This window comes from Giraffa tippelskirchi, chromosome 2, assembly GCF_054371585.1.
Source record: "Giraffa tippelskirchi isolate mGirTip1 chromosome 2, T2T-mGirTip1v1.2.pri, whole genome shotgun sequence".
NCBI lineage: Eukaryota > Metazoa > Chordata > Mammalia > Artiodactyla > Giraffidae > Giraffa > Giraffa tippelskirchi.
The window spans coordinates 98,856,780-98,878,919 of NC_137276.1; the positions used below are offsets into that span (position 1 = coordinate 98,856,780).

At 39.7% G+C, this 22,140-nt stretch overlaps 1 long non-coding RNA gene across 1 annotated transcript; it reads left to right on the plus strand.

Annotated features, from left to right (window-relative positions):
* The first annotated feature begins 6,359 nt into the window (after positions 1 to 6,359).
* LOC145539043 (uncharacterized) lies at positions 6,360 to 21,849 on the plus strand. The gene is made up of 3 exons (XR_014077532.1): positions 6,360 to 6,429; positions 12,335 to 15,150; positions 21,428 to 21,849. It is a non-coding gene; the product is annotated as an uncharacterized LOC145539043 (long non-coding RNA).
* The last annotated feature ends 291 nt before the right edge of the window (positions 21,850 to 22,140 follow it).

A 22,140-nucleotide genomic window follows, 5' to 3' on the forward strand; every position in this document is an offset into this window, starting at 1 on the left:
AGATAGAGGTGAACAGAAGGAAGACGGGGAGTCAAAAGGAGAGAGACAGATCTAGGCAGTAATCAGTTCCCTAAGTGTTCTCCACAGCCCAGAACACCCAAAGAGATTCACAGAGTTGGGCAGAGAAGAGAAGGGGGAGGGAGGAGATAGAGGTGACCTGGGGGAGAGAAAGGAGAGTCAAAAAGGGAGAGAGCAATCAAGCCAGTAATCACACTCCTATGTAAAAAATGGGTACTGAATATTAGATTATTAAAGGTACAAAATTGATAACAAATACCAAAAAGCAAAGATTAAATATCTAGAGTAGAGGTTAGACTCTCAAACATTTAAATATTAAATTAAATTTAATATTAATAAATATTAATATAATAAATCTTAAATTAAATATTAAACAATATTAAAAAGGACAAAACAAAACCACAAAAATTATAAAATATATATATATATGAAATTTTCTTTAAAAATAGGGTCTTTTTTTTTCAAGGTAATGCTGCTGCTGCTGCTAAGTCGCTTCAGTTGTGTCCAACTCTGTGCGACCCCATAGACGGCAGCCCCCCAGGCTCCCCCCGTCCCTGGGATTCTTCAGGCAAGACCACTGGAGTGGGTTGCCATTTCCTTCTCCAATGTATAAAAGTGAAAAGTGAAAGTGAATTTGCTGTCGTGTCTGACTCTTAGCGACCCCATGGACTGCAGCCTACCAGGCTCCTCCGTTCATGGGATTTTCCAGGCAAGAGTACTGGAGTGGGTTGCCATTGCCTTCTCCGTTGCAAGGTAATAGTAGGTTTTAAAAGAGAAAATTAAAGGAGTAATAAAAAACGTAAAAATAAAAATATTAAAAAACGATAATAGTAAAATAAATCTAGAAATTTCTCTGGAGCTGTTGAGGGCAGTGTGGGGTCAGTTCAGTTTCAGATAGTTCCTTGTTCCAGCTTATACTTCTTCTCAAGGTCTATAGGCCCCTTCCAATGTAGTCAATGCTAACTACAGGGTTTTAATCTGTTGCACCTGTCACTTCTAAAGCGGTTCCCTCTTCTTTGTTTATTTTGGCTTCTTCTGTTTGCAAGTCTATTCAGTGTCTAATTTCTGCCCTGACACAAGGAGGCGAAGGTGGTCATTTATTTAGGCTCACTTGTTCATTTGTGCTGCGGGGAGGGAGGAGCACTGCAAACTAATATCACTGGTGTGTGTGGGGAGCACTCGCAGTGTCAGGGCCACACTGTGTTTGCTCCTGCTCACGGAGTGTGTGCTTTCCTGGTCTACACTGCTCAGGCTCTAGATTGCTCTGCAGGGGAACTGTCTAAAGCTGGCCCTGGGTTGCGTGCACTTACCAGGTCTAAGCTGCTCAGGTTCAGGTTCTCAGGTACTCCACAAAGGCACAGATTCAGTTGGGGCTGCGTTTTGTGCCCTACCCAGGTCCGAGCAGCTCAGGCGAGCAGCTGATTGGCGAGTGCACTATCCCAAGTGTGTGGTGCATCTTATCACTTCCTTTATCCCAGACACTCAGTTTCCTGGTTATGCTGTGAGAGTGCTGTCTCAGGTGTGCCATTTGTCTCCTCTGGGGAGCTGATCTCTGACTGTGACCCTCCTGGTGGATGTCAACTGTCCAGGATCCCAGGAAGACTTGGTTAGCAACTGGGAGCCTGCTCACAGTTTGCTGGAAGTTGCCGTCTCTGGGGCTGAGATTGCTTCTCGCCTTCAGGCTCTGGCTATCTCCCGCCTGCCTCTCTGCCTCTGGCGAGGGGAGGGGCTGGTCGCAGCTGGCTAGCTCTCCTCTGGTATTCGCTCAATCCTTTGTTCTATGAGCTAGCTGGCTGTGCCTTAGGTTGGGCTTTTCATGGGAAAGTTCTCTCTCTCTCTGTCTCTCTCTTTTTTTTGTCTCTCTCTGGCTATCCCACAGTTTGGGTTGCTATCTCACGTTAGCTCCCTCGGATTGTCCTCAGAGCATTCAGGTCCTGTCCTTACGCTGAGCATGTAACCTGCACTTCCCTGTTCAGCCCCCACTTGCTGCTGGCCGACATGAGCGTTTAGGCTACTTCTCCACTGAGAGTTACAGTTAGGCGCATGATCTGTGGGTTGTTTTGTTTTGTTTTCCTCTCAGTTATGTTGCCCTCTGAGATTACAAAATTCTCCACAGACCCACCGGTTGAGAGGGTTTCTTGGTGTTTGGAAACTTCTCCTCCTTCACAACTCCCTCCCCAGGACAAGTCTCTCTTCCTAACTCTCTTGTCTCTCTTTTTATCTTTTATATTTTGTCCTACCTCCTTTTGAAGAGAATGGGCTGCCTTTCTGGGTGCCTGGTGTCCTCTGCCAGTGTTTAGAAGTTTTTCTGTGGAATTAGCTCAGCGTTCAAATGATCTTGTGATGAATTTGTGGGGGAGAAAGTGGTCTCCCCATCCTATTCCTCCGCCATCTTAGGACCACCCCACAGCGTAAATTTTCAAGTTATGTCCATATTATTGCATGCCTCAACTTTTTTTCTTGTGTGTGTGTTATGTTGCTTCAGTCGTGTCCAACTCTTTGCGACCCCATGGACTGTAGCCTGCCAGGCTCCTCTCTCGATGGTATTCTCCAGGCAAGAATACTGGAGTGGGTTGCCATTTCCTTCTCCAAACATTTTTTCTTATTGTCAGGTAATTATTCCCTTTTATGGATATATCACATTTCATTTATTCATTTATCAGTTGATGGATGCACGAGTTATTTCACATATGGCCATTATGAAAAATGCTGCTAAAATTAGTATACAAGTTTTGTGCAAACATAGTTTCTTTTGTCTTGGGCATATATCTAGGAGTTAAATTGCTGGGAGATATGGGAAGTCTGTTTAGCAATTTGAAAAACTGTCAACCTGTTTTCCAAACTACAGCATGGTTTTGCATTCCTACCACTAGTATATGAGGCTTTCTATTTATTCATGTCCCTGACAACACTTATATTTGACTTTTGATTCTAGCTGTCCTAGTGGGTGTGAAGTGGTATCTCATTGTGGTTTTGATTTCCATTTCACTGATGACTAATGATGTTGGGCATCTTTTCATGTGCTTATTGGCCATGTGGTTTTTTCTTCATTTTATTAATGTGATGTGTTTCACTGATTGATTTTCATGTGTTGAACAGACCTTGCATTCCTGGGGTAATTCCCTTTTGATTATGATATGTATTCTTTTGTATATATTGTTGGATTCAATTTGCTAGTGTTTTGTTGAGGATTTTTGCATTTATATTTATAAAGGATATTGGTCTATAGATTTCTTTTGTGATATCTTTTGTCTTGTTTAATACCAGGATGGTATTAATCTAAAAGAATAAGTTGGAAAATGTGTCCTACATGTCCATTTTTTGGATTAATCTGTGAAAAGTTGGTACACGTTATGCCTTAAAAATTTGGTTAATTTGTCATTGAAGCTGTCTGAGACTGGGCTTATTTTATGCCTAGCTTTTAAATTACTAATTCAACCTCCTTACTTTTTATAGGTCTAGTCAGAGTTCCTTTTTTGTTGTTGTTGAGTCAGTTTTGATCTTCCTAGTTATTTGTCCATTTCATTTAAGTTATTGAATTTGTTGGCACACCATTATTCAAAGTATTCCCTCACAGTCTGTTGTGTTTCTCTCTTTAATTCTTGATTTTAGTAACTGCGTCTTCTCTATTGTTTCTTAGTAAGTCTAGTAAAATTTGCCAATATTGTTGATTGTTTCAAAGAATCAGCTTTTGGTTTTATTGTTTTTCTCTGATTTCTATTTTCTACTTTATTAATTTCTTCTTAAATCTTAATTATTTCTTTCTTTTGTTGGCTTTGGGTTTACTTTACTCCTTTTTTTCTAGGTCCTAAAAGTAGAAAGTTAGATATTGACTTGATGTCTTTCTACCTTTTTAATATAGGTATTTACAGATGTGAATTTCATTCTGTGCACTGCTTTAGCTATATATCTTAAAATTTTGAATGTTCTTTTCTTTTGTTGTCACATATATCAAGGTATTTTCTTTTTAAAATAATTTTTAATGTGGACCATTTTTTAAGTCTTTATTGAATTCGTTAAAATATTGCTTCTGCTTTATATCTTGCTTTTTGGCTGTGAGGCATGTGGGATCTTAGCTCCCTGATCAGAGACTGAACCCATACCTTCTGCACTGGAAGGTGAAATCTTAACCACTGGACCACCAGGGAAATCCCTATCAAGATATTTTCTAATTTCCCTTGCAATTTATTTTTTGACCCATTGGTGATTTAGGTGGATATTGTTTAATTTACACATAATTGTGAATTTCACAAATTTCCTTCTATAGTTATTTTTTACTTTAATTCTATTATGGTTGGAGGAAATATTTTGTTTGATTTTACTTCTTTTAAATTCATTCGAGACTTGTTTTATGGCTTCATATGGTCTAATCTGGAGAATGTTCCTGTGTACTTGAGAAGAATGTCTGTTCTACTGTTAGTTGGTAAAATATTCTACAGATGTCTGTTAATATAGTTGATTTATAGTATTGTTCACATCTTCTACTTCCTTCTTGATCTTCTACCTGCTTGTTCTACCTATTAGTGAAAGTATGGCATTGAAGTCTCCGACTATTATTATTGAGTTGTCTGTTTGTACTTACAATTCTGTCAGTTTTTGCTTCATATATTTTGGGGCTGTTGATAAGTGCTATATGGCTCTTTTTAGTTAGTGCTTTATTTTTCCTGATTTGTTTTCAATATTTGTTATGTTTTTAATCATTTAAATCATACTCAGTACATCATTCCCATACCTTATTTGTATTATCTGATGTTTTTCAACTTCTAACCCTACTGTTCCTAATATCTACTAATCTCATGAAGCTGAATAGTTTCCTCACATGTTATACAATTTTTAAAATTATAATTTTTATAGTTTTCCATTGTAAGCATATGTTAATTTGTGGGAAACTTTTACAACCTGAAGCTTTGTCTCTCCAAATAGATTTTTCTTTTACATCTGTCAGATGCTCTAAGGGTATCACCAAGTTGAGACATTATTTTATGTATATTTGTGATGTGACAATGTCCTGGAGAAAACTTAAATTTGATGCGTAATGCTGAGTAGGCATAGGCCCATAAATAGTGCTTTTTTTCCCATTGAGAGGACAGACAAGACAAGAAAACTTTCTCTTTATCCTGTGCTCTTGGGTTAATGTTTTCTAGTCTACTTTTTTTGGGGAATGTGGAGCCTTTCTAGGAACCTGGTTTTTTAATACAGAAGTCTCAGTTCTGTTCCTATCATAAGGAGGATCAAGACCTAATTTCATTTCACTATGAGTTCATTAAAACCTAAATCCCTTAGTTATAGAGACCAAAAACCAGGCCTAGGGCTGCTACAGAATTTGCTAAGGTCCTTACCTCTTTTGATTTTAGTTTTCCCTTTGTTTTTGACATGTGGAAATTTCCTTCCTTAGGACCATGGCTATGCATATAATAAAATGTTTATAATAGTTTAACCAGAATCTGTAGAGAGTATTCAGGCTATCTAGTTCATACAATTGCCAAAAATAAAAGTCAAGTCATTTTCTTTTTATTTTTTGAAAATAAAATTGTTTTAATATATAAATTCAAATTAGCATGAGAGAAATAGAAAAATACTTCATCACTACATTAGTAATTGCTGCAGGCAAGGTCAACTGTTGCATACCTACTGATGACTATCTACCTAGAGCCAGAGGGACCTACCGATATATCCTTTGCTGACAAGCAATAGACTCATTTTCCCTTCTAAGTAGCCTCCACTGCAAACTCATGACTCTTGTGAAGCGGGCCAAGTATCACCTTTTTTTCCTTGATAGAAAGTAAAATATTTATATTCTCTCATCGCCAACAAAAAGTTGAGTGTGATTATAGACACAGCCAAGGTTATTTTCTTATTCTTATCAGAGCAATATTCATACTTAGCTCTTAATCGAAAATTTCTGTCCCATCTGTGAACAAGATGCCATTCATGACAATGGCACAAGATACTTCTTTGGTGGTTATGGAGGTGGGCCTCATGATCCAGGTAGTGTAGGTCCATGAATATAATACAGAGCTATTTCCCAAAAAGCTGGATATGATCACTGCTGATTGGAATGCTAGAGTATATGTCTGAAGAGACACTGAGGATCAGTCTGCTCCATAGCCATTGACTTCAGGAAATTCAGATGTAAGACACAGTGTGTCTTCCTGAGGAAATGCCCATTGTAGACAAAGGCCACCATCAACAGAGCCTGGCACTAGTCAGTGATATTTTTGAATGTCACCAGGATCTGGTCAGAGCCATAGTTTCCCAGGCAACAGGCGAAGCTAAAGTTCTATTTGAAGGCTTTGTCCCACAGTGCTCTACTCAGCTGAGATGGTTCTCTCAGCAAGATCAAGGATTCTAGAACTCCTATGAGGAATCCTCTGTCTGGGACCAGCAATGATATATAAGGCTGATTGATGAGTAAGATGTTAACACTGTACAGTGAATGGATACCTTTTTCAGGCTAAATATATTCCTTCTATTCCATATTTCTAACAATTCCCTCCCACTCCTTGTTTTGGTTGTTGAAGCTTGCTGAATTTTATCAAATGTTTTATCTTGTGTTGAGATGACCTTGTGGCCAAACTTTCCTTTATTTTCTTATCAAATGTGCATTCCTGGAGTAAAATCAACCTGATCATAATGTCATTATCTTTTCAATACAGTTCTGTAATAGTGTTATTAATACTTTGTTTAGTTTGCATCTAAGTTTGTGAGTGATATTGGTAAAGAGTGATAGAGATTTTCTTTCTTGGACTGTCCTAGTCTGGATTTGATGTTAAGCTTTTACTAGTCTCATAAAAAACGAGTTACGAAAAACCATTTTCTGAAAAAGTTGTGTGTGCATATATACATACCTAATCTTACCAGAGGTTTGTCAGTTGTATTTGTCTTTTCAAAATACCAGTTTTTGAGTTTACTGAAAGTATCTATTGCTTCTCTCTTTTCCATTGTATGCATTCTACTCACATGTTTGTTATTTCCTTTCTTTTGGCTTTTCCCAGCTTATCCTGCTGTTCTTTTTCTGATATCTTAAATGGATATTTAGCTCATTTGCTTTCAATATATCTTCTTTTCTAATATCTGTATTTAAGACCTCTTCCTGTCAGTACTGCATTGGAAGCACTCCTAAAGTCTAACGTGTGATATTTTTTTGATACTGATCCAATAGTTGCTGAGAGACTTACTATTAAATGTCCCATAATTTTAATGTCTTTACTAATTTAACCCATGATTCTGCCCTATTTTGCTTTTAATTCAGTTCAGTCGCTCAATCGTGTCCGACTCTTTGCGACCCCATGAATCACAGCATACCAGGCCTACCTGTCCATCACCAACTCCCGGAGTTTATCCAAACCCATGTCCATCGAGCCGGTGATGCGATCCAGCCATCTCATCCTCTGTCATCCCCTTCTCCTCCTGCCCCCAATACCTCCCAGCATTATGATCTTTTCCAATGAGTCAACTCTTCGCATGAGGTGGCCAAAGTATTGGAGTTTCAGCTTCAACATCAGTCCTTCTAATGAACACCCAGGACTGATCTCCTTTAGGATGGACTGGTTGGATCTTCTTGCAGTCCAAGGGACTCTCAAGAGTCTTCTCCAACACCACAGTTCAAAAGCATCAATTCTGCGGTGCTCAGCTTTCTTCACCTTCACACTCTCACATCCATACATGACCACTGGTAAAACCATAGCCTTGACTAGACAGACTTTTGTTGGCAAAGTAATGTCTCTGCTTTTAAATATGCTGTCTAGGTTGGCCATAACCTTCCTCCCAAGGAGTAAGCATCTTTTAACTTCATGGCTGCAGTCACCATCAGCAGTGATTTTGGAGCCCAAAAAAATCAAGTCTGACACTGTTTCCACTGTTTCCCCATCTATTTCCCATGAAGTGATGGGACCAGATGCCATGATCTTAGTTTACTGAACGTTGAGCTTTAAGCCAACTTTTTCACTCTCCTCTTTCACCTTCATCAAGAGGCTCTTAAGTTCTTCACTTTCTGCCATAAGGGTGGTGTCATCTGCATATCTGAGGTTATTTCTCGCGGCAATCTTGATTCAAGCTTGTGTTTCTTCCAGCCCAGCGTTTCTCATGATGTACTCTGCATATAAGTGAAATAAGCAGGGTGACAATATACAGCCTTGACGTACTCCTTTTCCTATTTGGAACCAGTCTGTTGTTCCACGTCCACTTCTAACTGTTGCTTCCTGACCGATATACAGGTTTATCAAGAGACAGGTCAGATGGTCTGGTATTCCCATCTCTTTCAGAATTTTCCACAGTTTATTGTGATCCACACAGTCAAAGCCTTTGGCATAGTCAATAAAGCAGAAATAGATGTTTTTCTGGAACTCTCTTGCTTTTTCGATGATCCAGCAGATGTTGGCAATTTGATCTCTGGTTCCTCTGCCTTTTCTAAAACCAGTTTGAACATCTGGAACTTCACGGTTCACGTATTGCTGAAGCCTGGCTTGGAGAATTTTGAGCATTACTTTACTAGCATGTGAGATGAGTGCAGTTGTGTGGTAGTTTGAGCATTCTTTGGCATTGCTTTTCTTTGGGATTGGAATGAAAACTGACCTTTTCCAGTCCTGTGGCCCCTGCTGAGTTTTCCAAATGTGCTGGCATATTGAGTGCAGCACTTTCACAGCATCATCTTTCAGGATTTGAAATAGCTCAACTGAAATTCCATCACCTCCACTACCTTTGTTCATAGGGATGCTTTCTAAGGCCCACTTGACTTCACATTCCAGGATGTCTGGCTCTAGGTGAGTGATCACACCATCGTGATCATCTGGGTCTTGAAGATCTTTTTTGTACAGTTCTTCTGTGTATTCTTGCCACCTCTTCTTAATATCGTCTGCTTCTCTTAGGTCCCTACCATTTCTGTCCTTTATCGAGCCTATCTTTGCATGAAATATTTCTTTGGTATCTCTAATTTTCTTGAAGAGATCTCTAGTCTTTCCCAATCTGTTTTTTTCCTCTATCTCTTTGCATTGATCACTGAGGAAGGCTTTCGTATCTCTCTTTGCTATTCCTTGGAACTCTGCATTCAGATGGGAATATCTTTCCTTTCTACTTTGCTTTTCAGTTCTCTTCTCTTCCCAGCTATCTGTAAGGCCTCCTCGGACAGCCATTTTGCTTTTTTACATTTCTTTTCCATGCGGATGGTCTTGATCCCTGTCTCCTGTACAATGTCACGAACCTCTGTCCATAGTTCATCAGGCACTCTGTCTACCAGATCTAGTCCCTTTGTCACTTCCAGTGTATACTCATAAGGGATTTGATCTAGGTCATACCTGAATGGACTAGTGGTTTTCCCTACTTTCTTCAGTTTAAGTCTGAATTTGGCAATAAGCAGTTCATGATCTGAGCCACAGTCTGCTCCCAGTCTTGTTTTTGCTGACTGTATAGAGCTTCTCCATCTTTGGCTGCGAAGAAATATAATCAATCTCATTTCGGAGTTGACCATCTGGTGATGTCCACGTGTAGAGTCTTCTCTTATGTTGTTGGAAGAGGGTGTTTGCTATGACCAGTGCGTTCTCTTGGCAAAACTCGATTAGCCTTTGCCCTGCTTCATTCTGTACTCCAAGGCCAAATTTGCCTGTTATGCCAGGTGTTTCTTGACTTCCTACTTTTGCATTCCAGTCCCCTATAATGAAAAGGACATCTTTTTTGGGTGTTAGTTCTAGAAGGTCTTGTAGGTCTTCATAGAACTGTTCAACTTCAGCTTCTTTGGCATTACTGGTGGGGGCATAGATTTGGATTCCTGTGATATTGAATGATTTGCCTTGGAAACGAACAGAGATCATTCTATCGTTTTTGAGATTGCATCCAAGTAGTGCCTTTCGAACTCTTTTGTTGACCATGATGGCTACTCCATTTCTTCTAAGGGATTCTTGCCCACAGTAGTAGATATAATGGTCATCTGAGTTAAATTCACCCATTCCAGTCCATCTTAGTTCGCTGATTCCTAGAATGTCGACGTTCACTCTTGCCATCTCCTGTTTGACCACTTCCAATTTGCCTTGATTCATGGACCTAACATTCCAGGTTCCTATGCAATATTGCTCTTACAGCATTGGACTTTGCGTCTGTCACCAGTCACATCCACAGCTGGGTATCATTTTTGCTTTGGCTCCATCCCATCATTCTTTCTGGAGTTATTTCTCTACTCATCTCCAGTAGTGTATTCGGCACTTACTGACCTGGGGAGTTCATCTTTCAGTGTCCTATCTTTTTGCCTTTTCATACTGTTCATGGGGTTCTCAAGGCAAGAATACTGAAGTGGTTTTCCATGCCCTTCTCCAGTGAACCACATTCTGTCAGACCTCTCCACCATGATCCATCCGTCTTGGGTGACCCCACACGGCATGGCTTAGTTTCATTGAGATAGACAAGGCTGTGGTCCGTGTGATCAGATTAGCTCGTTTTCTGTAATTTTAGTTTCAGCGTGTCTGCCCTCTCATGCCCTCTCGCAACACTTACCGTCTTACTTGGGTTTCTCTTACCTTGGACGTGGCGTATTTCTTCACAGCTGCTAGTGTTAAATATTGTCAGAAACATAAGACCAATCATCCTTTTATTTTAAATTTCCTATGTTATTTTGTTTCAGGTAGGTCTCATTAAATAGGAGTCATTTGCATTTTGTTTACCAAACAAATTTGAGATGCCTTAATAGATGAGCTTGAAGTGAAGAAGAACTAAAGAGCTCCTTGATGAAAGTGAAAGAGGAGAGTGAAAAAGTTGGCTTAAAGCTCAACGTTCAGAAAACTAAGATCATGGCAACTGGTCCCATCACTTCATGGCAGATAGATGGGAAAACAGTGGAAACAGTGGCTGACTTTATTTTCTGGGCTCCAAAATCACTGCAGATGATGACTGCAGCCATGAAATTAAAATACACTTACTCCTTGGAAGGAATGTTATGACCAACCTAGATAGCATATTAAAAAGCAGAGACATTACTTTGCCAGCAAAAGTCCATCTAGTCAAGGCTATGGTTTTTCTAGTAGTCATATATGGATGTGAGAGTTGGACTATAAAGAAAGCTGAGCACAGAAGAATTGATGCTTTTGAACTGTGGTGTTGAAGAAGACTCTTGAGAGTCCCTTGGACTGCAAGAAGATCCAACCAGTCCATGCTAAAGGAAATCAGTCCTGAATATTCATTGGAAGGACTGATGCTGAAGCTGAAACTCCAATACTTTGGTCACCTGATGCGAAGAGCTGATTCATTTGAAAAGCCCCTGATGTTGGGAAAGATTGAGGGCAGGAGGAGAAGGGGACAACAGAGGATGAGACGGTTGGATGGTATCACCCACTCAATGGACATGAGTTTGAGTAAACTCTGGGAGTTGGTGATAGACGGGTGGCCTGGCATGCTGCAGTCCATGGGGTTGCAAAGAGTCGGACATGACTGAGTGACTGAACTGAACTGAATAGATGAGGTTAATTGATACAACAATGTAAATCAACTATACTTCAGTAAATGTTTTAAAAAAATAGATGAGCTTAGACTTGATGTATTCAATGTATATCTGATATATCTTGTTCTACTTCTGTTATTTAAAATTCTGTCATTTTTATGCTTCCTTATTTTTCTTTGGCTGCCTTCTGCAGTATTTCTGTGACCTGCCTTGACTTTTTTGATAATGTATCTTGTTTCACAATTACTTTTATTCTACTGATATTTAATTAAGGCCCATGTTTTTTCTAAATATATTTACTCTCCTCCTATATAAAGCAAGAGATGTTTTATATTTATGAAAACTTCTATTAGTGACCACCATACTCTAAATTTTCATGGAATAATCTAGCCTTTTAGATGAAGCATTTTTGTGTTATTTTATGTATTATGAACTCCCTCTTTAGAATTATTTTTTAAATTTGTATTGAATATTATAATTACATTATATTTGCTTAGGCATCTTTTCTAAAGTTTACTGGATTTATTTACTCACTACTGAGTGTCGTTCTCAGAAGCACTTTTCAGTAAACCACTGGCATGCAAATCTCTATTCCAGACCTACAACTTCAGAGCTATCTCTAAGGTGTGCAGGGTCCTGGGCAAATACTGTTTATATAAGAATTGGTTAACATTTTTATTATAAATCCATGGGGCCATGTAAGGTATAGTGAATTGTCAGTGAAGATTCAGAACAGTGGCTAAAGAAGAGATACTTACGTGTTTGTTTATTGTCCATCAGTGCATACGAAAGCTCTCTCTAGCATCCAGGTACCATTTCTTCCTGTTTGGTTCCAGGAATCATCTGTTCTGTTTTTTTTTTTTTTTTTTTAATAATGCTCTTTTTATTGTCAAGTACACAATCCCTGAGAAATTTCCTATGCCTTTACCCTGAGAAAAAGCTACTAATTATGTGTAAAGCCGTGCCATAAAGAAAATGAAAAGACAACCTGCAGACTGGAAGAAAATATTTGCAAACGATGCTACTGACGAGGAATTAATTTCCAAAACAGACAAACAGCTCATCCAGCTTAATATAAAAATCCCAAACAACCCAGTCAAAAAACAGGCAGAAGACTTAATAGACATTTCTCCAAAGAGGACATACAGATGGCTATGCAAATCAAAAAAAATGAGGTATCTGATGTCACATTGGTCAAAATCAGTTCAGTTCAGTTGCTCAATCATGTCCGACTCCTTGCGACCCCATGGACTGCAGCATGGCAGGCTTCCCTGTCCGTCACCAACTCCTTGAGCTTATTCAAACTCATGCCCATTGAGTCAGTGATGCCATCCAACCATCTTATCCTCTGTCGTCCCCTTCTCCTCCTGCCTTCAATCTTTCCCAGCATCAGGGTCTTTTCCAATGAGTCAGTTCTTCACAACAGGTGGCCAAAGCATGGAGCTTCAGCTTTAGCATCAGTCCTTCCAATGAATATTTAGGACTGATTTCCTTTAGCATGGACTGGTTGGATCTTCTTGCAGCCCAAGAGACTCTAAAGAGTCATCTCCAACACCACAGTTCAAAAACATCAATAGCCATCATCAAAAAGTCTACAAATAATAAATGGTGGAGAGAGTGTGGAGAAAAAGGAACCCTTCTATTCAGTTCAGTTCAGTCACTCAGTCATGTCTGACTCTTTGCAACCCCATGAACCACAGCATGCCAGACCTCCCTGTACATCACCAAATCCTGGAGCCCACACAAACCCATGTCCATTGAGTCAGTGATGCCACCCAATCATCTCATCATCCTCTGTCATCCCCTTCTCCTCCTGCCCTCAATCTTTCCCAGCATCAGGGGCTTTTCCAATGAGTCAGCTCTTAGCATCAGGTGGCCAAAGTATTGGAGTTTCAGCTTCAACATCAGTCCTTCCAATGAACACCCAGGACTGATCTCCTTTAGGATGGACTGGTTGGATCTCCTTGCAGTCCAAGGGACTCTCAAGAGTCTTCTCCAACACCACAGCTCAAAAGCATCAGTTCTTCAGTGCTCATCTTTCTTTATAGCCCAACTCTCACATCCATACATGACTACTGGAAAAACCATAGCCTTGACTAGACGGACCTTTGTTGGCAAGATAATGTCTCTGCTTTTTAATATGCTATCGAGGTTGGTCACAACTTTCCTTCCAAGGACTAAGAATCTTTTAATTTCATTGCTGCAGTCATCTTCTGCAGTGATTTTGGAGCCCCGAAAGATAAACTCAGCCACTGTTGCCCCATCTATCTGCCATGAAGTGATGAAACCAGTTGCCATGATCTTAGTTTTCTGAATGTTGAGCTTTAAGCCAACTTTTTCACTCTCCTCTTTCACTTTCATCAAGAGGCTCTTTAGTTCTTCTTCACTTTCTGCCATAAGGGTGGTGTCATCTGCATATCTGAGGTTATTGATATTTCTCCTGGCAATCTTGAGTCCAGATTGTGCTTCCTTCAGCCCAGCATTTCTCATGATGTACTCTGCATATAAGTTAAATAAGCAGGGTGACAAAATACAGCCTTGACGTACTCCTTTTCCAATTTGGAACCAGTCTGTTGTTCCATGTCCACTTCTAACTGTTGCTTCCTGACCTGTACACAGGTTTCTCAAGAAGCAGGTCAGGTGGTCTGGTATTCCCATCTCTTTCAGAATTTTCCACAGTTTATTGGGATCCACACAGTCAAATGCTTTGGCATAGTCAATAAAGCAGATATAGATATTTTTTCTGAAACTCTCTTGCTTTTTGATGATCCAGCGGATGTTGGCAATTTGATCTCTGGTTCCTCTGCCTTTTCTAAAACCAGCTTGAACATCTGGAAGTTCATGGTTCATGTATTGCTGAAGCCTGGCTTGGAGAATTTTGAGCATTACTTTACTAGCATGTGAGATGAGTGCAATTGTGAGGTAATTTGAGCATTCTTTGGCATTGCTTTTCTTTGGGATTGGAATGAAAACTGACCTTTTCCAGTCCCGTGGCCACTGCTGAGTTTTCCAAATTTGCTGGCATATCGAGTGCAACACTTTCACAGCATCATCTTTCAGGATTTGAAATAGCTCAACTGAAATTCCATCACCTCCACTAGCTTTGTTCGTAGTGATGCTTCCTAAGGCCCACTTGACTTCACATTCCAAGATGCCTGGCTCTAGCTGAGTGTGAGTGATCACACCATCGTGATTATTTGGGTAGTGAAGATCTTTTTTTGTACAGTTCTTCTGTGTATTCTTGCCACCTCTTCTTCATATCTTTCGCTTCTGTTAGGTCCCTACCATTTCTGTCCTTTATCGAGCCCATCTTTGCATGAAATTTTCCCTTGGTATCTCTAATTTTCTTGAAGAGATCTCTAGTCTTTCCCATTCTATTGTTTTCCTCTATTTCTTTGCACTGATTGCTAAGGAAGGCTTTCTTATCTCTCCTTGCTATTCTTTGGAACTCTGCATTCAAACCCTTCTATACTGTAATTTAAAATGTAAGTTGATACAGCCACTATGGAGAACAGTATAAAGTTTCCTTAAAAACCTAAAAATAGAGTTACAATATGATCTAGCAATCCCACTCCTAGGAATATATCTGGAAAAAATTCTGATTTGAAAAGATACATGTACCCCAGTGTTCACTGCAGCAATGTTTACAATAGCCAAGACATGGAAGCAAGCTAAATGACCATCACAGAGGAATGGATAAAGAAGATGTGGTATGTATATACAATGGAATACTACAGCAACATGGATGAACCTAGAGATTATCATATTAAATTAAGTAAATCAGACAGGGAAAGAAAATTATCCTATAATATCACTTATATATGGAATCTAAAATAAGATACAAATGAACTTATTTACCAAATAGACTCACAAACACAGAAGAAAAACTTATGGTTACTAAAGGAGGTAATAGGGTGAGGGGAGAGATAAATTAGGAGTTTGGAATTAACATATACACAGCACTGTATATAAAACAGATAAACCACAAGGACCTACTGTACAACACTGGGAGCCATATTCAATTTCTATAATAACCTATAATGGAAAAGAATCTGAAAATGTATATACATGATATATCTCTATATCCGAATTATTTCGCTATACACTTGAAACTAACACATGATAGATTAATTATACATACTTAAATTTAAAATGGTTTAAAAATGTTTTTTAAAAACAGGTTTTTTCTGAATCTGTTTGCATCAAAACCATATAGATCTTCTTGACTCTGAAGTTCCTTGATATCTTATCTAATGCTGGTTGTATTGTTCCCTGTGATGCCACATTATTCAAAGCTGCCTGTGAATACAAGTTTCCAAGGACTCTCGAAGGCTGTTACTGTGCTTTGTTTCAGTTGCCCTCAATGTAGGTCTTTGTCAGAGTGTGAAGGCAAATGTGAATTGATTTTCTGGTCATGTTAAATTTGCACCTTGAAATTTTGTAGCATAAGTGTAGAATGACACATCTTCCACACCTTCCAACAGCACCTTCCTTTGAACTCTTAACACAGTAATCCTGTTTCTAGACCATGAGGTCTTTCAATGTCAACAGCACCCCTATTGTAAACAGAAAGAATAGTTGAGAGGCCTATAGGCAAAACAAGAAAAATGGTCCCATTTCCCCAAAGAATGTCTGTCTCTCATCCAGCATAGATTAAGACTGATCCAGAAGAGCATGTTGCCACAGATTGTATTAGGCAAAAAAGAACATGAGTTGTAAGGGTTCTTTGGCATTTTAGAACAATGATCTCATTGGAAGAGCTTGGTCTGGTCATGCCCAGAGGACTACCTGACACCTCATGCAGAAGCTGCGGAAGGGGCAGCATGGCTTCTCTGGTAGTGGGCACACAGGATGAACGATTCCTGCCTCCACCCCAACACTCTTTGATGCTAAAGACCGGTGGCAGCATGTGGTTGGAACCTATCGTCTAAGCCCATGGGTTGTGGCAGCCCAGAGGCCAGAACTCATGTGGATACAACATAAGTGACAGTCACCCCAAATCTGCGTGTCAGCATAATTCTGGTGATTCAGTCTCACGTCATTCCATGAAAACAGTGCTGTGCTGGCCAGTGGGAGAGATCTGCTCACCAGGTCACTCTCTGGGAACCAGGGCCCAGCTTCAAGGCCCAGGACAGCTCCATTGGCCTGTGGGCATTGCATGGACATTCTAGGAAGATGCTCTCTGGGGTTGTTCGGTGATTCAAGGGTAAATTTTCCTCCTCTAACTGCTCCTTGACTCCACCTCAGCTTTAAGCTATTTCTATGAGCTTGAAATATTAGAGATGGGACATTCTGCTGAGGAATCTCCCCTAACTTGGATTTCCTAGAAGTCTTTCCCTTCATTTGTTTTGCAACAGAAAATGATATGTGATTCCTTCCTCTGGGGGGTTAAATTACTAATTTGTCCAAAGACCTTTCCATTTTCTTGTAAAGATTTTTTTCATGTTTTTGTTTCTCTTCATTTTGACCATTGCAAAGGGAATTTGGGGAAATGGGGAATTAAATTCATGAGCTTTAGAGGCAATTATCCATTAATTAATGATGATCCCATTCTGTCTATATTTCTGTCTCACTTTTTAAAAAAATGTACTTTCTAATGCATTTTTTATTTTTTAAATTAATTTTTATTGGCATATAGCTTCTTTACAATGTTGTGTTAGTTCCTGCTGTACAGCAAAGTGAATCAACTACATGTTGCATACCACAGAGCACTGAGTAGCTGTTTTCAAGGGGTTCTATAGTGCTTGCCATTTGGCACTGGGCACCAGACTGGTCTTCAAACTTCAGGGGAAAATCTGCAGAGAGAGATTTTTTCTCTAGGCAAACATGGGTGCCTTCTTATACTAGAGGACCCAAACTGGCTTTGATCTGTGGATCTAAGAGTTTTAGGGTAAATTCCCTTGCTGATCACCACAACAGGATATTCAGAGCTCAAGGTGAATCTGGATTCTCATGCTCCAAATTGCTGAGGGTCCTTCTTTGAATATACTTCCTCTAAATACACTTTTCCTCATTTAATTCAGGTACATCTTTTACTGCCCTCCAACCTATGGTGTTCTCAGAGCTCAGACAACCTCTGTGGGGTTACGTTACCCATTTCATTAGAGAATCAGGCCATAGTAAAGATGCTTGAGTCTCAGCTGTGATGCACAAGAGAACCCCATGTAATGTGCTCCCAGGCCTCCTCCTTCACTGTGGGGGATGGAGTTTCCTCTGGGGAAAGGTCTGCCTTTGCTTTCTGGACTTGCCTGGGCAGGCACAGCCAGTCCAGTCAGACTCCTCCCCTCTTAGCCCTGCTTGGACCATGTGGCCATCAGCCCCCTGTGGAGAATCACAACAGAGGGTCCAATTATGCCTTTGGGCCATTGTCACTGCCCCTGCCTTGTGGCTGTGCCCCATCCTCACATTCTGACAGTCTCCCCACTTTCTCTTTCAAGTTCTCTGACATTTAAAGAAATTGCCTTCCTTTTATAACATTAGTATACTCACTAGCATCTTGATTAAGAATTGAATGAAACCTGCATGGGCTCACCTGCTGGGCCCACCAGTGGGGCCAGGCAGCATTAAGGGATGCTCTAAAGCTGTCCAGGCTGTGAGGCAAGGGTGGACCAGCCAGCAATGCAGGTATGACACGGTGGGTGACCAGAAGTCACCTGATTCTGGACAGTGCAGCACTGTGAGAGGGGTCCTTCTGTGTGATGTGCAGGCATTGACACCAAATAACCACTATAAAATCTTCCCCTTTTGTGATCGTTTATTGGGCAGAGCACCTCTAGGCTGGCAGGTCTAGACATTTCTCTGCTGAATCTCCTTTGAAGTTAAAGAAAGACTTTAGGAAAGGCTTAAGCCACTCAAACTGAGGGCCTTTTTGCTAGTAATACCCAAGTGTAAGCAATCTGGTTGTCTCTGCTCCCTGGCCTTATATTTCTTACTTGGAGTTCAGGAAAGAGAACTCAAACAATACTCACACTCCTTTCCCCATCTTCTCACATGTCTCCTCCTGTGCTTTGTAGGTGTGGCCATCTTGAACAGTTCACAGCATCTTGGGAATTTCCAGAAGGCACTTTCATTTTCTCCTTAAGTGTTAAAAACCTGTCTGCAAGTTTTCTAGTTACAAATATAACAAATTCCTGTTGTAGAGAATTAGAAAATATGTATAAACAACAAACAAAAGAAAAACCACCTGAATCCTTCTATTCAAAGATAATTGCTGTCAATGTTTTAGTATTTCTTTTTAGCTGCTTTTCCATGTTTATATTTATTTTTTACCTGTGTAATACCACTCAACAAAATATTTTGTACCCTGTGATTGTCACTTAACAGTATGCCACTCAACAAAATATTTTGTACCCTGTGATTGTCACTTAACAGTATGCCCTGGGTATTTCATCATGTTATTAAATATTCCTTGGTAACTCTATTTTTATTGGCTCTATGTATTCCATTTCATAGAGGTATTTCTGGTTGTTGGATATTTTGGTCTTATTTTCTCTCCTTCTCTTTCTCCTTTTTTACATTTTAATATTATAAACAGCATTGGGGTAGTTTAAGCCCCACTCTGCATCATTCCTTAATTATGTTCCTAGTAGTATAACTACATAGTAGAAATGTTGGCTCCTAATATGGAAATTCTGTTTTTTTTAAAAAAACCCACCAAGTTGTCCTTCAAAAAGGTATATGAATTTATATCTCCACTTGGATGTGTAAGAGTTCATGGTGCCAAAGTTGAATTTTCTTATATGTTAACATAGATTAAATTATTGTATATATTTAATATATAATTACATGCATTAATATATACAAATTTTCTAGAAAAACTTCCAGAAGCTTATATTTTAATTTATGTTTCTTTGATACAATGAAATATTGAATATTTTTCACATGATTGTTTCTCATCTTTTGTCATGCTTCTCCATATCCTTTGATTTTACTAGTCACATTTTCCTTATTGATTTAGAAGAGCTTCTATATATTGATGGTATTGCTCTTTTGTCCATTTCTATGGTTTTCTTTATAGGTTCTTTGAAAAGCCAAATTCTCATTTTGATAGCATTAAGCTCATTCCTGAATTTGCATCACAGAAAATTTGTAGATCCTACCATGAGCCAGGGGTTGTTCTAGCCCACAGGGATGCAGCAGTGACAAATGAGACAATGACTTCCCTCCTGGGCTTATGTTCTCCTGAAAAGTGGAGGAATCTCACAATGAACAAACAAGATATGCAAAATACCAGATAATGATAAACCTTGAGGGGAAAGCACAGCCATGCAAAGGTATAGACAGAGGCAAGAGGACTGTCATAGCTTGATGGCCAGGGAATGGATAGCCACTTTTGAGCACTGAAATGAAGGAGGGTGAGCGGGGACCATCTAGAGGAGTTTTCAGGCAGGGAAAACAGCATGTGCTGAAGCCCTGAGGAAAAAAAGAGAGCTGGGGTGTTGAAGGGGCCAGGAGCCTGTTGTAGCCAGAGCAGAATGAGGTAAGGACTGAGTAATGAGAGTGGGGTGGACGCCAGGCACTGGTGTGCTGTACGCTGCTCTCACCTGCTCAACAGAGCCAGTGTCAAATTTTCAAGAATTCTGAGAACCAGTTGTTAAACAAAGCCATTATTAAAAATTAGATTATACCTTCTAAACTTACACTCTGGTATGAACAGTCCCCATGGTGCTGGTTGTGGGGAACCTGCTTGCCAGTGCAGGAGATGGAAGAGACATGGGTTTGAGCCTTGGGTTGGGGGAATCCCCTGGAGAGGGGCATGATGGCCTACTCTGGTACTCTTACCTGGAGAATCCCATGGACGAAGGAGCCTGGCAGGCTTCAGTCCATGGGATCACAGGGAGTTGGTCACGACTGAGCCAATTTAGCACGTATAAACAGTCCCCATAGCTTAAGAGTGCCAAGTTATATTAAGATCTGAACTACCTGTGATATGATATGGGTGATATCAGAAAGAAGTTGTGATAAAGAGGAAGTTGCACAACAAAATTCTCAAATAAAATGGAATTCAAGTCCTGAGAAGTATCTCTGTGGACTTACAACACATGGCAGGCAGCATCTCTGCTTTTGGACTAATTTGAAGTTTGCTTCTGTCACTGAATTGTCTAAACCTCATGACTGTTTCCACTAAAATGAGACAACTTTCTTACTTTATCCATAAGAGGCCCTGCATAGCAGAAACCCCAATATAAAAACCAGCTACTATTTGTTCTATAGACCGTAAAAACAGTCAGATAATGTAAAGGTAAGTTCAAGCAATGGGCCGAGTTGAGAGCATACAAGACAGTGGAGGGAGAACTTAGTTCTTTGCCTCAGGCAATGTTTGGACATCTTAAAAAGAGTTATAGGCAGTAACCAATAAGGGCAATCTGGGTGATGCCCCTATTGGTTACTGCCTGAAAGTTATATTGTACATTAACTATACATCAATGAAAAAAAGGGTTTATTCTGGTCCCAGTTTCTACTCCATACACTTTTGCCCAGTCCCCCAGTGAAGCGGAAAGTAAAAGTGAAAGTTGCTCAGGCTTCAGACTCTTAGGGACCCCATTGACTATACAGTCCATGGAATTCTCCAGGCCAGAATACTGGAATGGATATTTCCTTTCTCCAGGGGATCTTCCCAATCCAGGGATTGAACCCAGGTCTCCAGCATTGCAGGAGGATTCTTTACCAGCGGAGCCACAAGGGAAGCCACAAGGGAAGCCCAAAACCCAAGAGAAGAAGAGAGCCACACCATGAAAGGGCCTGGAATCCTAAGCGATCACATAGAAAATTGCTGGTTAATCAGACATTACTTGAGCAAGAACAAAACCTCTATCATATTAATCCACGGAGGTTTAGAAGTTCATTTGTTCCTGGAGCTGGTTGTACTTTAATTTATCAGTTGTTAATATGTTTAAATCATCATTCTGAAGTAAATAAATAGTGAATATGAAAAATGAAGGTAAAATCTACTCAGATTTCATCCCTTCTTAATTGTTTTTTCCACAGTTTTCTTTGCTCTTGAAGTTCATGGTGTCTATATGTTGGAAATGCTATGTAGAGGAGGGCTACTGCACATCTCTTAACAACTCATTGACGTCATGTTGGTCGCATGAAGTCAGCCATGATGTGACTACTTACAGCACGGAAATCAGAAAATTCTACAAATTAAGGCCTCATTTATCATATTGCTGATTGTCTGGACTTAAAGTGATGGAGAAAAATGTTTGTAATGTAGATTAAAAGTGTGTGTTTCTAGCTGCTACATTGTGAATTCCCAAAACATCAAGGAAATATTCCTCTAGTATTTAAAAATTATAATCCAATTCAGCAAAGAAACTGTTTCACTGATGAGCAGGTGGAAGTCCAGCATACATTTTTATTGTTTCAACTTCTTTTTACTCATTGATATAAAGAAATTTATCAACCAACCTTCATTTTGGAACTGTGTTCATTCAACAGTTGCAGCTATAATTTTGCTAAGGATCCAAGAGTTTGGCACACATACACACACACACACACACACACACACACACACACACAAACAATATGAGCAATCTATGAGTATCAATTTGATATATGGGATTTGCAATGAAGGATACTGTATAGTTCATTACATTCACAAATGTACACTACACATCTTTTATATTACTAAAATTTATGATAAAATTATGAATGTATGTGCATGCATTTGTTTTCTTTGGTTGTTGAACATTTGCCTA